The sequence below is a fragment of the Chelmon rostratus genome, chromosome 14 (genome assembly GCF_017976325.1).
Source record: "Chelmon rostratus isolate fCheRos1 chromosome 14, fCheRos1.pri, whole genome shotgun sequence".
Lineage (NCBI taxonomy): Eukaryota > Metazoa > Chordata > Actinopteri > Chaetodontiformes > Chaetodontidae > Chelmon > Chelmon rostratus.
The window spans coordinates 3,141,835-3,158,530 of NC_055671.1; positions in this window are offsets into that span (position 1 = coordinate 3,141,835).

The following is a 16,696-nucleotide window of genomic DNA, read 5'->3' on the forward strand; positions in this document are numbered from 1 at the left end:
GGATTCGGAACCACATTGCTAACTAACATGTCCTTACTCCCAGATAATAAAAGTTCTGTCCTAACCTTAGTGCATTTAAACTCCTCTGTTAGACTGGATACTGGCAGCTGAAGCATTCCTTTCCCATACAAAGCTACATTGCTTAAGCACCTGGGAGCACCCAACCATTTTCTAATATAAGAGCTAACTAGCCTTTCCATTCTCTCTGCTACAGATAATGGGACTTCATATACTGACATTGGCCACATTAACCTAGGATACAAGCCAAACTGCAAGCACCACAACCTCAGTTTTCCTGGGAGCCCTGATTTATCTATTCTCTCCAGCCCTTCTGCAACATCCTTTCTAAATTGCACAACCTGTTCAACATCATTCAGGTCCACATTGTACCACCGTCCTAGACTCTTAACTGATTTCTCCCTAATTGTTGGGATTTCCTCACCATCTATAGCAAACTTTCTATCACTTACTTTCCCTCTGTATATTGAAATACTCCTTGACTTACTAGGCTTAATCTTCATACTAGCCCACTTGAGATTCTGATTGACTTTATCTAACAACCTCCTTGTACATGGCACTGTTGAAGTTAGCAGTGTCATATCATCCATATAAGCCCTAATTGGTGGAAGACGCATTCCATTCTGCCGTCTCTCTCCACCTACGACCCACTTGGAAGCCCTAATAATTACCTCCATAGCCATTGTGAAAGCTAGCGGGGACACTGTACATCCTGCCATAATACCAACCTCCAATCTTTGCCAGCCTGTTGTGAGCTCTGCGATACTTGCACACAGTCTGATGTCTTGGAAATATGCTTTCACCAAGTTAACAACTATCTCCGGCACTTTAAAGTAGTCAAAGGAACTCCAAATAAGGTTATGTGGCACTGACCCAAACGCATTAGCCAGATCTAAAAATACAACATTCAAGTCTCTTTTCTCCCTCTTAGCTGTCTGAATCTGATGCCAAATCATGCTAGTATGCTCTAAGCATCCCGCAAATCCTGGTATCCCTGCTTTTTGCACTGTCGTATCTATCATACCATTCCTTTCTAAGTATTTAGCCAGCCTCTGTGCTACGATACTAAAGAAAATCTTTCCCTCAACATTTAGGAGAGAAATCATCCGAAACTGGCTAAGGTCCGATGACTCCTTCTCCTTAGGGATGAAGACACCTCCTGCCCTGCGCCATGCTCTTGGAATACTTTGTTTCTCCCAAACTATTCTCAGGTATCTCCATAGCGTCCTTAAGATGCCAGGTGCACTCTTATAGACATGGTAGGGGACTCCATTAGGCCCTGGGGCTGAAGAAGCCTTTGCACGCCTAACCACCTCCACCACTTCTCTCCACCTAGGTGGGCTCACATCCATCTCCTGCTCCACTTCCCCTAATGGTGGCATGTCAGGTGGAAGACCTATGTTCCTATTCTCCTTTGAATCTGAATACGTCGACTTCAAATACTGTTCAATCTCTGATTTCGTTGCCTTAAGTTGCCCTCCTTTTTCTTGATTAAACAAGCCTTTCACAAAATTAAAGGGGTTCCTAAAAAATGCTGACCTTGCACGTTCCTTCTTCTTTCTCTTCTCCCTAAGGTGTTCTGCCCTTCTGAGTACTGCTAACCTGCTTCTCAGTTCCTCCTGCAACACCTTAATGCCCTCCCTTTCTTCTTCTGTCGCCCTCCTCCACTGCTTTCTTAACTGCCTCCTTTCCTTTACTAACTTCTCTATTTCTCTTTGCCGCCTAGACTTGCCGACCTGCACCCTCTCGCCTTTCCTTTTGACAAGCACCCCAAATCTCTCTCGACCATAGGAGTAGATCACATCTCCAATTTTATCCAATTTCTCCACTACATCTCCTCTAAGCCTGCTTAATATGACTGATAAATCTCTATCAACTGCCTCCCACTCTTTGCTATCATTAGCCCTCGGCCACTTAACTCTAGCTTTCTGCTCCATGCTTCTCTCCTTGGCTGGCCTGTTGCCCTCAACACCAACTGCATCCCCTCTCCGTACCTCCTCCTCTCCAGGGATAGTGTTACTGATATCCTGCGAACTGTGGTTTTCTACCTGTCGCTGGACTTCATCCGACTGATTCGACTGACTTCTCAAGAAATACTGGTCGATGCGGCCACTCTGCCCTTCCACCGCTAAACACTTCCTCCTTCCCTGATGAGTTCTAAGGCCTCGATTGATGTTATTTTCTGCCAGCCACATGGGCAAACTTGAAGCTTCTTATCCTCTGCTGCACAACTTTTGCTCTCCTTAGTTGCCTTCCCTGTCACCTGAGTACTGCTACCTCTGGCCCTAAGAGATGGGTCCGTGCCCCCATCCCTCACTGAGTCATGTATCCAAGGCATAGTCATATCCGTTATCCTGTTCGTTACCATGCAATCCACCTGTGAGTCATCTTCCACCCCTGCTCTCGCTGACTCTTGGGGTATTTTCCTTATATTGGTTGTAGCTAAGTCTGGTTGTAGCAAGGTTAAGGCTTGCCACTGCTGCCATGGGTTGCTAGCCCATACCAGCACCTGTGGGGTCTTTTCCCTCCTGTCAGCTGTCTTTCCAAGCAGTCACATGGTCTTTCCCATGTTGTCAGCTGCTCTATTCACAACAGTCACTAGCCAAGCTAGTTGTGAGTTAATTTAAACACAAGATACTTGTGCTCAAAAAGAGGATTCATTCTCAGTGAAGAACCTTGGAGCTCTAATCTGCCTCTATACCTGCCAAAGAGCAGTGATTCCTAACACGTCTCTGGGGTCATCAGGTGGAAACCTCCCTTCAACAGTGTTTCGCCTACTTAGTCCACTACACCTCCAGGAGGTTAGGCAGTGAACTCCGGCGTCCCAGAGTCACCCCCCCTAGTGCCAGTTCACACTGCTCCTACACAATCCAAACAGCACCGCCACGTTCAACTGACCCAGAGATGCTCCAGGTAGTGGCCAGTACCGATGCTACCATTTAACTATTGCTAATGCTACTGCTAACCGCTAGGAAGAACAGAAGAGACAATACAGTTCCGATGCTACCATTTAGCTAATGTTATGTGCTAACCGCTACCTGCTAAGAGGAACAGAAGAAGACAATAACGCTAGATTCACCTATACTGTTAATGTTAATTGCTAGCTACCAATACTAACTGCTAAGATACTATCATACTCTCACCGCTTTAGCTATTGTTAGCTGCTACAATGCTACCACAGGCCTAGATGCCACATGTAACTGCCGATTGCCACACTACCATCATCTACCCCTGCCTCTCACCAACTGCACCAAGAAAAAGCGGGGTGGGAATACAAACCCTGGTTCGGGTAGGGGATAGAAAATAAAGAGGTAGAGTCAAAAGATGAAAGTAGGGATTGGATACAGACCCTTGTTCGGGTAGGGGGTGGAAAATTTAGAAGGTGCTGAAGGTGGAGGCCTAAACCACAGACTAGATTTAACAGCCTCTTCTAACATTTCCTTCAAGAAGCAGCAAACCCTACCATTTCCTTCAAAAAGCAAACAGAGCAGGATAACAAACCCTAACATTTCCTTCAAGAAGCAGACAAAACAGGAAAACAACCAAAAAGATCAAAAAACAAGCCAACTCTGTGTCTTACCACGCAAACTCACCTGAACAGGCCGCATGGTCCCAAAGAGAGACTCTAGCTGGCCACACCCCCCCTTATCTAAACTTCCTGGTTCTCTTCCTATTGGCAGAGCGAGAAGATGGGGCGGGGAAAGCAGAGCAGAGGAGAGGTGTCTTGTTCAGACTTTAACCTCTTCTCTTGCCGGGTTAGGCATGCATGTCCTCTGCCTGCCCCCCCACTGTCCCTATTTCACCCCCCAACTACTATTATTTCTCCTGATCCATATCCACTGACTAGACCTAGCAGCCTCATCTGACATCTCCCTCACTGTCTTTCTTAAATTTTGCCCATGCACTCCCAGCTCCCTCAACAGTGAAACAGCTGACCCTGCAACAAAACCTCTACACCCCACTTCAACCGGACAGACCCTGGTCTTCCATCCCCTCTGCTCAGATTCTGTCTTTAAATCTGCATACTTAGTCTTCTTCCTTTCATAAGCTGCCTCCACTGAATTTTCCCAAGGGACTGTTAACTCAATAAAATACACAGTCTTTTTACTCATGGACCATAAGACAATGTCTGGCCTCAGATTACTATAAACTATTTCCTGGGCACAACTAGCTGTCCTCCCAAGTCGACCTGCATTTGCCATCATCAGCCCCTACCAGGCAGCCACCTCCCTGCTTTCTCCCTGACTTAGCAGCTCTATTTTTCTCCCCCTCTCGAACAAACTGCACATCTAACCTCTCCTTTCTAGAACTTCCAGAATTCACCTGCTTCCTTCTCTCCTCAATGCCTGCGGCTAAGCTTCTCAGCACCTGATTATGCCGCCATGTATACCGGCCTTGTGATAAGCTAATTCTACAACCTGACAAAATGTGCTTTAAACTTGCTGTACCTGAGCAGAGTGGGCACGATTGATCGCCCTGTACCCAGAGACTTAGGTTCTGCGGGGTTGGCAACACATCGTATGTCGCCCCTATCAGAAATTTAATACGGCCTTCCTCCATATTCCACAGGTCCCTCCAACTAAGTTTCCTCTTCTCAACACCTTCCCAATTCAACCATTGTCCCTGTTTGGCTTGACCAACTGCTTTTGCCCCTCTTAACAACTCCTCCTGCCTACGCACCTGTTCCACTACAAGCTTTCTTTTCTCCTTTAGACCTGCTTTATTCCACACTGGTTTGCCTGGGCCAAGCCCCAAGCCTCCCCGGCCAAATTGAACATTTCCTACTATTTCTGCATGCCTAAGAGCTGCCTCTGCCTCCTGCACTGCTGCCCTTGGGTTCCATTTCCTCCCCCCAGAAGGATTCGGAACCACATTGCTAACTAACATGTCCTTACTCCCAGATAATAAAAGTTCTGTCCTAACCTTAGTGCATTTAAACTCCTCTGTTAGACTGGATACTGGCAGCTGAAGCATTCCTTTCCCATACAAAGCTACATTGCTTAAGCACCTGGGAGCACCCAACCATTTTCTAATATAAGAGCTAACTAGCCTTTCCATTCTCTCTGCTACAGATAATGGGACTTCATATACTGACATTGGCCACATTAACCTAGGATACAAGCCAAACTGCAAGCACCACAACCTCAGTTTTCCTGGGAGCCCTGATTTATCTATTCTCTCCAGCCCTTCTGCAACATCCTTTCTAAATTGCACAACCTGTTCAACATCATTCAGGTCCACATTGTACCACCGTCCTAGACTCTTAACTGATTTCTCCCTAATTGTTGGGATTTCCTCACCATCTATAGCAAACTTTCTATCACTTACTTTCCCTCTGTATATTGAAATACTCCTTGACTTACTAGGCTTAATCTTCATACTAGCCCACTTGAGATTCTGATTGACTTTATCTAACAACCTCCTTGTACATGGCACTGTTGAAGTTAGCAGTGTCATATCATCCATATAAGCCCTAATTGGTGGAAGACGCATTCCATTCTGCCGTCTCTCTCCACCTACGACCCACTTGGAAGCCCTAATAATTACCTCCATAGCCATTGTGAAAGCTAGCGGGGACACTGTACATCCTGCCATAATACCAACCTCCAATCTTTGCCAGCCTGTTGTGAGCTCTGCGATACTTGCACACAGTCTGATGTCTTGGAAATATGCTTTCACCAAGTTAACAACTATCTCCGGCACTTTAAAGTAGTCAAAGGAACTCCAAATAAGGTTATGTGGCACTGACCCAAACGCATTAGCCAGATCTAAAAATACAACATTCAAGTCTCTTTTCTCCCTCTTAGCTGTCTGAATCTGATGCCAAATCATGCTAGTATGCTCTAAGCATCCCGCAAATCCTGGTATCCCTGCTTTTTGCACTGTCGTATCTATCATACCATTCCTTTCTAAGTATTTAGCCAGCCTCTGTGCTACGATACTAAAGAAAATCTTTCCCTCAACATTTAGGAGAGAAATCATCCGAAACTGGCTAAGGTCCGATGACTCCTTCTCCTTAGGGATGAAGACACCTCCTGCCCTGCGCCATGCTCTTGGAATACTTTGTTTCTCCCAAACTATTCTCAGGTATCTCCATAGTGTCCTTAAGATGCCAGGTGCACTCTTATAGACATGGTAGGGGACTCCATTAGGCCCTGGGGCCGAAGAAGCCTTTGCACGCCTAACCACCTCCACCACTTCTCTCCACCTAGGTGGGCTCACATCCATCTCCTGCTCCACTTCCCCTAATGGTGGCATGTCAGGTGGAAGACCTATGTTCCTATTCTCCTTTGAATCTGAATACGTCGACTTCAAATACTGTTCAATCTCTGATTTCGTTGCCTTAAGTTGCCCTCCTTTTTCTTGATTAAACAAGCCTTTCACAAAATTAAAGGGGTTCCTAAAAAAATGCTGACCTTGCACGTTCCTTCTTCTTTCTCTTCTCCCTAAGGTGTTCTGCCCTTCTGAGTACTGCTAACCTGCTTCTCAGTTCCTCCTGCAACACCTTAAAGGGATAGTTCGGCATTTTACACATTAATCTGTATGGCATCAACATCTACAGTCTCGTGCTCTCACACTGACTTCGCCCCCAAAGTGTCCTCTGAGCCGAGATCTGGCCAGTTGTGGTCAGTGCGAAAGTAGTTCCGGTAGGTTTCCTAGGGCCAGATAAGGCACACGTTTTTCCTCTCAAAACAGCACTCATTCGAATCAGTGATTTATTTGCATAACAAAAGACGTCAACCACAAAACGTCACACCTCGTAATCGTTTGGGTCTAACTTTATCCCAATTGCGATCAATGCGCGCTGTCAGTGCTAACCGTTGTGTGCGAGCCAACTGATCTCTCGTCAGTGTTCGATGGTGTTTACAGAGTGCAGACGACGCAACGCAAACGAGCTAGTTTTAGAGCTAGGAGAAGGAGAGAGAGAAGAAGTCCACCGGCTATTCTTTATTTGGAAAAACGAGATAGAGACATGGTGCGCACTTGTGCCTATCCAGGCTGTACCAACAAAGATGAGAGTGGGTCTCCTCAAACATTCCACCGATTCCCTTTGACGAATGTAGCTTTGAGGAGACTTTGGCTACTTTCTCTGGGCTTGAACGTGGAGCTCACCCAACTACCGAAGATGAGAAAGCTTCGCGTGTGCAGTGACCACTTCAGCGAGGACGACTATCTTCCAGAAGGACAGACAAAGAGACGTATTTTGAAGAGCTCTGGTGTACCTGCACCCCAGGTAAACAAAATTGTACCACATATTTTCTATAGCATCCGTGTATAGTCTTCTGGTGATGCACCGCGGGCTATGCGAGTGCAAGCACTGAGATATATTCTATCTCAGTGAGTGAAACATATTCATCTATCGGTGTCATGTCACCAATGATGTTTCACATACATAATATGTTGGCTACACTGTTATTACAATGGTCAGAAACTAATTACTACGTGGAATGTGCATGGTTTCTATGTGTGTACGAGAAGTCCATGACGGCGTTGGCTAGCATAATGAAGATAAAGCTACCCTTGTCAGATTCTAGACTGGAGAAATAACGGCAGCACCCAGCATATGTTTGAGCTAAAAATTCCACAGATTTTATTTTCAGATTGTCACATTTTAAAATTTGGTAGGCTACTAGAAGAATTTCTGACATTGGGACAAATGATGCACCCTGCCCGTGTAATTTGGAAATCCGTCCAAAAAAATGACATGAGACCTCGAAGCAGGCACTTTCTGAAATCAGACTGTAGTCTAGCTGCTAGACATTGCCTGCTAACAGATAATGTTTCTTGATTACTTATCTGAGTAAAAAGTAGACCAAGACCATTTTGAAAACTCTATATAACTGTTTTTTTTCCCCAGGAAATGTAAAAAATGTTATACAAATGAATTACATCTTAGTTTGCCTTTCTATTTTAGAGATACCTATTTGTAAGCTCATAAATAGCATTCGCACAGCATCACAGGACACACATTACCATATTGAGTTTCATATATAATGATCATACACCATCCTATCTTGTGTGTCCCCCCCCATTTCCTTTTTCCTAGGACAAGAGAGATATAATGTCTTCCATTCACGGCAGTCAAATCAGTGGGTTGCAAGAAGACTGTATGAGCCAACAACACAGGAGTTCCCGAAAGATTTGGTGGAGAAGGTCATCCAACGATGGCTTGACACCAATGTGAAGCTCGGAGACCCAGCTTTCCACATACATCCTCCAGTCATCATACCAGCCAACATTGCCCCAACACCAAAGCCAAACAAGGCTGAATTGGTTTCAGCACACAAATCACGCTTTCATGAGACACCTGCCACTGAGAAAGATGACTGAGACTGTATATACATATATTGTCATAGAAGTGTGTTTATTTACATTGTTTATTTACATTTGTGTCTTTACATTTGTTTTGTATTTTTAGAAAATTGCACGTCAAAAAGAAATTCACAGTAAAGCTTTTGATTTTTAAAATTCTAAAACAATTGCAGTGCATCATTTGACTCTTTGAAACCAGCATATTGTCCACTTGGTGATGGATATGTTCTTCTTATTAGCGCCACCACGCAGGAGGGAAGAACTCTTCTGTTGCCAGGACCAAGCTTCTGTCCTTTCAGAGCCCATTCCATTATGATGCGATAGGCGACCAGCCTGTACTGTCTGAAATGCAAACAGAAAATAAGTTTATGCACATTAGATATATGAAGTGTGTCAACATTGAGTAAACTGCATAGTTATTATGGTTGTATATAAACACATTTTGTTTAATTGACAACACAGCAGTTTGTCAGGAAGGTATCTTTATTTATGCACCAGCATTTCAGGCTACTGTGAAATAGGTATCCTTCTGTGTTTTTATACATCTCAGAGAAAATGTCCTTTATGAGTACACTTTGGGCCACGGCGACATAACCCTTAGAGCTCTCTTGACATAATATGCATAAGGTAGGCCTTGCTTTATGATTGAAGGGCATTCATGAGTAGGCTGATATTGAGACACAGTGATGCTCAGAAGTAAATTTTGCTTCAAGTATGATGATGAAATGAACATAAATTACTTTAGGGATGCACTACATTATGTATTTATATTTATAAGTGCCACCCATGACATGGTATGTATAAAACTATAATTAGATTCATTCGATGTTGGATGTGATGACTGTAGGTCGCACTAGCCTACTGCATGGCTCAGACTAATACAATATAACGCCATAGAAGCAAGCAGCTTTGTAAAAAGTAGAAGTTATCTTACTATTTTATTGACAACACCCATACTATCACGTTGTTACAACTACAATACCAAGCTGCTGGTGTTGTAATAACATTTGTAAGAGTACTTCTACGTTATACAACTCGGTGTAGGCTACAATTGAGCACTTGTAGGCCTACTGTAGGGTATAAGGCAATAGCATCAAAATAACAGCATGTAGACAAAAACTCACTCTGCAGACAACTGGCCATCGGGTCCAGCAGGTTTGGGGCACTTTTTCCAGTTTATTTTCGGGATGTGGAAAAAAGTCTCGAGGACACCAGCATTCAGGATTGCAGGCAAGTCGTTGTTATTGGTGATGCAGACAGCTGCTGATGCGCCAGCCTCCTCGTCAATGGAAAGGTCCTGCATGCGAGGCATTACGAGGTCCCATTCATGGCAACAGTAGCACTCAACCTCGGTCTGCATAACTTTGCACTTGTTGCACGTACACCACCTTGTATCAGTCACTCGAGGTCTCGCAGCTGCGGCCCCGATTTCACGTTCCACATCTCTGCTCGCCATCTCTCTCTCTCTCTCTGCCCGTTCTACCTCCATCTGATAGAGTTCTGCATCCGTATATTCGGGTTCATACAGATATCCTTCTGGTTGTGTGCTGAAATCATATTCTTCGTCGCTGCTGTAGTCAGACATGGTGTAACTAGCTTTCCAAACGCTAAACTGTGAATGAAACACCTGGCTTAGCTACCTGTCACTTATAGTGGCTCCTGCGCGCATTGATCGCAATTGGGATAAAGTTAGACCCAAACGATTACGAGGTGTGACGTTTTGTGGTTGACGTCTTTTGTTATGCAAATAAATCACTGATTCGAATGAGTGCTGTTTTGAGAGGAAAAACGTGTGCCTTATCTGGCCCTAGGAAACCTACCGGAACTACTTTCGCACTGACCACAACTGGCCAGATCTCGGCTCAGAGGACACTTTGGGGGCGAAGTCATTGTGAGAGCACGAGACTGTAGATGTTGATGCCATACAGATTAATGTGTAAAATGCCGAACTATCCCTTTAATGTGTAAAATGCCGAACTATCCCTTTAAGGACCAGATACCTTTATCCATCCAGACCTTGTTATACAGCGATTTGTTTTTAACTGTAATGTATCTATTGTTCCATATTGGTGTGTTGTGCGGAGTGAAATTATGATTGTACAAAAGTTTCCAATACAAAAGGACTTGCTGGTGAAACAGGGATAATTTAACAGGGATCTTATGAATATTGAAATCACATTTAAATAAAAAGTGGCACTGGAAAATGTATTAATTGCTTGAATTATCTTGGGAACCTCATTTAAGTGTTTCATAAAAATGGTTGTGTCATCTGCAAGCTGACTGATGACAACCGGTAAACCAATAACATTTACGGGAGCAATATCTGAGTTTTTAATTAAAATTGAGAGCATTTCTGTGGCAATAATGAAGAGAAATGGGGAGATAGGGCAACCTTGTTTGACCCCACGTTTGATAGCAAATCTTGGTGATGTACCACTTGATAACGAAATACAGCAGTTTGCATGAGAATATAGAGCTTTTATAGTGGCACAAAATTTATTCCCAAAGCCTAAAAGTTTTAGGCTCTGGAAAATAAAGGGATGTTCAATTGAATCGAAGGCTTTATAAAAGTCAAGAAACAAAATAAATCCATCATCTTCTATTAAGTGTTTATAATCTAGGAGATCGATCACCAGACGGATGTTGTTGTGGATGGATCTATTTTTCATGAATCCAGATTGGGAGTCATTTATGATTTTGTGCAGATTACATTTTAGTCTATTGGCATACAATCTTATAATCTGTGTTTAATAATGTGATAGATTATCCAATTGTCATGACCCGTGCCATGCACGCTGGTTTTGTTTAGTTTTCCTCTTGATCTTTTGCTTTATTCAGTTTGTAAGTGTTCATTGTAGTGTTTTCTTAGTTCATGTTCATGTTCTCTGTTCAAGTCTGTGTATTCCTAATGTCTTAGTCTATAGTCATGCCACGTTTTATGTAAGAGTTTTTGGATTGTCTTGCCTCATCGTGTTTGTGTTTTGTAAAGTTTCCCATTGTGTGTCGTCTTTGCCTGGTTTTTGTTACGTCCTGTTTTATTTTGAAGGTTATTGTTATGTGTCTTTGGTTTACTTTACTTCCTGTGTTTTCCCTCCTGTGTGATTGTTTGATGTGTTTCACCTGTGTGTCATTAGTGTTCCTCCCTAGTGTATTTAAGTCCGTGTCTTCCCCTTTGTTCTTGTCGGGTCGTTGTCTGTGTCTCATAGCCAAGTCCATGTATCCTTGTTGCCCATGATTCCTTGTCATTGTCCTAGCCTTAGCGCCCATTGTGAGTGATTGTCGTATGATTTCTTTGTCATGTCTGAGTCGTGTTTCACGTAAGTGTTTCTTTGTTGTGTTATCTTAGTTCAGGTCCGTGTCATGTTTCATGTGTATGTCTCCTTGGTTTGTCTTTGATTGCCTCAGTTCCTGTAAGTTTGTTTCTTGTCCTGTTCTTGTCTTTGTTCATGTCCATGCCCTGTTTTATGTAAGTGTTCCTCCGTCTTTTGTGTTTGCATCACCTAGATGTTTGCATTTCCCTTCCCATAGCCAAAGCCATAGTTTTCATAGAGTGTTTCATTGTGTCCTCCTTGTCCATGTCTGTGCCTCAGTTCATGTCTGTGTTTTTCCCTTAGATTGTCTTTGCATTGTTCCCGGTTAGTGTTCGTTTAGTTGTTATATCTGTGGTCTAGTTTTGTTTTGTTTTCGCTAGATATAGCCGGTTTTCAGTTCTTTGTTTGTTCGTTGGTTGTGTTTTATTTAATAGTAGTGTTTCCTCCTCGTTTTCAGGAGTGAATTTTGTTTCTGCTGTTTTGTTAAGTCCAAGTTCTTAGTTTCTTCCTCCTACGGGAGCGTTTTCTGTTCATTATTCTATTCATTGATAATTTGTTCATAGTCTTGTTTTTGGCTTCAGTCCTGTCCCGTTTTGTGTTAGCCAGTTGCTTATGTTGTCTTAGTCTTTCCCCTGTTTCGAAGTTTGCGTGATCTGTGTGAATTCATTGTTTCCCTGTGTTGCCTTTGTTGTGTGTTTAGCCCTTGTCCATAGAGTGTGTGTGCAAACCATAGTTCCCATAGTTGTGTCTTTTGTTGTGATTAATAAATTTTTTTTAATTTGAATCTAGCGTATCCCTTGGTTTGTCTGTGTTCATGTCCTGATTGAGTTTTCCTTTTATTGTATTGTTCAAAGTCTTGCCTTGTTGTGTGTTAGTGAGTTTCTTGTGTTGCCTTAGTCTTGTCTCTAGCTTCGTTGTGTTGCGTGTTATTGTTAATCCATGTTCCCCGTTGTGTCTGCATCTGGGTTCAACCCCTAAGTTCTCCTTTAGTTTCCCTCATAGTTTCCCTAAGCCCCCACTTCCTGACACCAATATTATTTTTTGGTCTTTCCCTGGTTTGGGAATTAAAGTGATTACACCTTGTTTCATGGTGGGAGGGAATGACAGGTTATCCGTTGCTTCCTTCACCATTAGAATTAAATGATCTTTTAAAGGATTCCAAAAGTGGTGGTAGAAATTAGATGTAAGGCCATCACAGCCAGGAGATTTATTTAAAGACAGGCTGTCTACAACTTTGTCAAGCTCAGAAATAGTAATATCAACATCACATAACTTTGCAAAATCGTCATCAATACAGGGGATAAGATCTTTGACATGGTCGAAAAAGTCTGAATCAGTTGAAGAAAAGGTAGATAAATATAATTTACTATAAAAAAGTTATTTCCTTAGTAATCAAAGTTGGATCTGTACATCGTTGGTTTTGAATCAGTAAGGATTTAATTGAATTCCTCTCTTGCCTTTTTTCTAGTCGGCAGAAATAAGCTGTACTTCTTTCACCATCTTCTATCCACTTAGCTCTAGATCTTATATAGGCCCCTTCTGCTTTTTTTTAGGAAAATCTCATCGAGTTTTGTTTGCAGTTAGTAATTGCTGTTTATAACTGTCGGTCGGTGATGGTTTCTTACAATAAGTGTTACTTTCTTTAATTAATTCAAGTTCTATTACTTTGTTACTTCTGTTAAATGATTTCCCAAAGTGGATGGAAAATTCTCGAATTTTAAAAACTCCCACTTAGAAACATATGATATTATAGAGTTGTCAGCCATCACTTGTTGTCAGCAATTAGAGATTTGCAGTATACTTGACAATTTAATAAGGTTGAATTGAATTTCCAGTAGCCCTTGCTTCTACCGCTACTGCCAGTAGGTTTAAAACTCAGCTTGATAACGGAGTGATCTGATAAAGGAGCTGCTGACGTACAGCAGTCTGAGACAGAATGCATCATTGATGCAGAAATAAGCCAGAAATCAATTCTGGATTTTAATACGTTATTTGGTTTGAACCAGTATTGTTTGGTATCAGGATGTTTAAAGCGAGTCAACTAAGTCATGATTGCCACAGAAATAAGATAAGACAGGGTTATGAGAGCTGTGTTGATTTTTAGGAGGGTATCTGTCCAGATATTCATCATAAACCATATTCTAATCTCCTCCCACAATTACATTTGCAGTTGGAAAGGTACTTTTAAGATTTTCAATATTGTCAGATAGCTCTGTTAGTAATAATTTGTTTTGGGCTGGGTTGTTGAAGCCATAGACAAGAATATAATACTGATCTTCAATGTTCAAAACACAGATTAGCCACTGACCGTTGTTACTGGATTTGGAGGTCACAAGTTTACCAGGAGAATTACAGAACAGAATGGCCAACCCGGCAGATTTTGTGGAGCCATGGTCAAAAATAATTTTATCCCCCCATTGGTTAATCCAGAATTTCTCATTATCTGTTTTTGAATGAGTTTCCTGAGACCCTGTTTAATGCTTATTTATTCATTGGTTTTAACTATCAATATACCTCAGGTGATTTTATTAGGTGATTCTGTGTCCATTGATGTAGCCAGCCCCTCTTCTGTAGTAAGCTCGTTTACCAGCTGCCCGTGCTTGTTGTATCTTCGGCCACAGTGCCGCTTGAGCCTCCCTGTCAGCCTTGCAAAGATCTTCGATAAGGCCGATCCCAAGATCTCTGCAGATGGGGGAATCCTTGGTCATCTTCCAGATCGCATCCCGGTGTATTCTCTGTGTAAACTGGACGATGACCTGCCTGGTCTTGTTATCCTCTCATCTGCCAAGCCGATGAGCCCAGTCCACGACGTGGTTGATGTTGAGAGCCCATGTGGGGGAGATCTTTATCATCAGGTCAGCCACTGCTTCTCGTTTATTTTCTCCTTCTTTCTCCTTTAACCCTCGGATTCTGAGATTCCACCGGTGCTTGTATCGTGAAACGAGGAAATATGTTTTATGAGAATTAAGACGACCTTTCCTCTCAAGCGTCACGTGAAGTGATGCCTGTTTCTGATGACGCGACACAGCTGGATCTGCTGCATTTACCGTTATATTCAGAACAAAAATAAAAGAGATAAATACATAGGGGTATAGATCTAATGATTCTCTTTCAGGTTAAGGTCTTTAACTAGACTGTACAGTTTTCTTGCATTATTTCTTTCCATGTATTTCAATGATGAGAAGTAGTGACAGAGCTCTTTATGGAAAACAGAATTTTTCCTTGGATAATGATAGTGTTGATGGCCATTTCATGCATCGTGTTCTTCACTGGTAAACCAAATAAAACATTTTCTTTGGAGAGACTAGAGAGGTTGGAGAATTTAGGAGATAGCCAATAAATCAAGTCATCCCAAAAGGCTCGGGAAAAAATACATTCATAGAATAAATGGTTTGTTGTTTCAATATGAGTGTCACAGAATGAACAGTTGTTGTGGTCAATTCCAAAGCGGTGTCTGAGGAACTCAGCAGAGGGGTATATTTCATTTACAGTCTTGAAGTGGACTTCCTTCGCCTTTGGTGGAATAGAGAATTTGAAAAATTTAGCTCACAGTTTCACAGCTTCTTCTTTGGAGAAGAAACACAGGATTGAATTTCTGTTTGAGGAATATGGAGATAATTCTTTAATGAAAGCTTGTCTGATTGCAATATTAGGGAGTTTTGGATTAGAAATATTGTGTCCATCCACCAAAAGAGAAGGGAGAGTTGGGTTTACATCACCTTGTAACAGATTATAGGACATGATGATTACAGATTGTGGGATTGCTTTGATAATGTTGTTATATTGATGTCTATTATTTAAATTAAATTTTGAACAAAAATCCTCAAAATTAATAAGGTTCCCTGTACTATCTAATAGATGCATCACTGACCATATACCTTTCTGTAACCAGTCCTTGTAGAAAAGTAATTTATTCTTAGATAAAACATACCTGCAGTTCTATATAGGGGTGTTATGAGGGCTATAGTTATGTTTGTAAATCATTTTCCAATATTGTAAGACCTATCTATGAAAGGCTGTTAGTTTGATGGGGAGCTTGTTTAAATCACAGTCACTCCTAAGGAGCAGTTTAATGCCTCCTAATTTCGTGAAAATATGGTTTGGAATGTGAAACCAAAGGCTGTTTTCATTTGTTAATAATATTCTTAGCCAGTTAATTTTAATAGTGCCATTGAAACTTTCTATATCGATGGCTTTTAGGCCTCCTTCCTCATTGTCTTTAATTATGATTCCTTTTTTAATGTAGTGTGTTTTCCTTTTCCAAATGTAATTCAAATTAGCCTGGTTTATAGATTTTATTGCACTTTTGGAGAGTGATAGTGAATAGGCCGTGTCAATGAATCTTGAGAGACATTCCATTTTTGTGAGGAAAATTCTGCCAAGAATAGAGATGTCTCTTTGGGACCAGAGATTCAAATATGACTTGCATTTTTTTTAATATATTCCAAATGTTAAGATATTCTAAAGTATTTATGTCTTGTGATATGTATACCAAGATACTTAGAGACAGTAGATTTGACAGGGATATTGTGAATTGTTGCTGAGAAACATGAATTGGTAACAGTTCGCATTTATTAATGTTTAGTTTTAATCCAGAAGCCTTAGAGAAGAATGGGATTGTTTGGAGGACTTGGGTATTTGGTCACTATTCTTCATAAATATGGTTGTATCATCTGCCAGTTGGCTGATTGTCAATTGTTTACCTAACACTGTCAACTTCTCAAAGTCTGTGTTTTTTAAGAACATTTAAGAATTGAGAGCATTTCTGCTGCTGCGATAAATAAATGAGGAGAAACTGGATATCCTTGCTTTATTCCTTTATTAATTGAAAATCTAGGGCACGTCCCTTGTGGTAATAAAATTGGGCTATTAGCATCTTTATAGAATAGTTTAACCATACTAATGAATTTTTCTCCAAAACCAAGAAGTTCTAAGGCACCAAAGATAAAATTATGCTCAACTGTGTCGAAGGCTTTAAAAAAATTGACAAATAAAATGAAATCTTCATCTTCAATTAAATGATTGTATTCCAGTAAGTCAAGGACGAGCCGAAC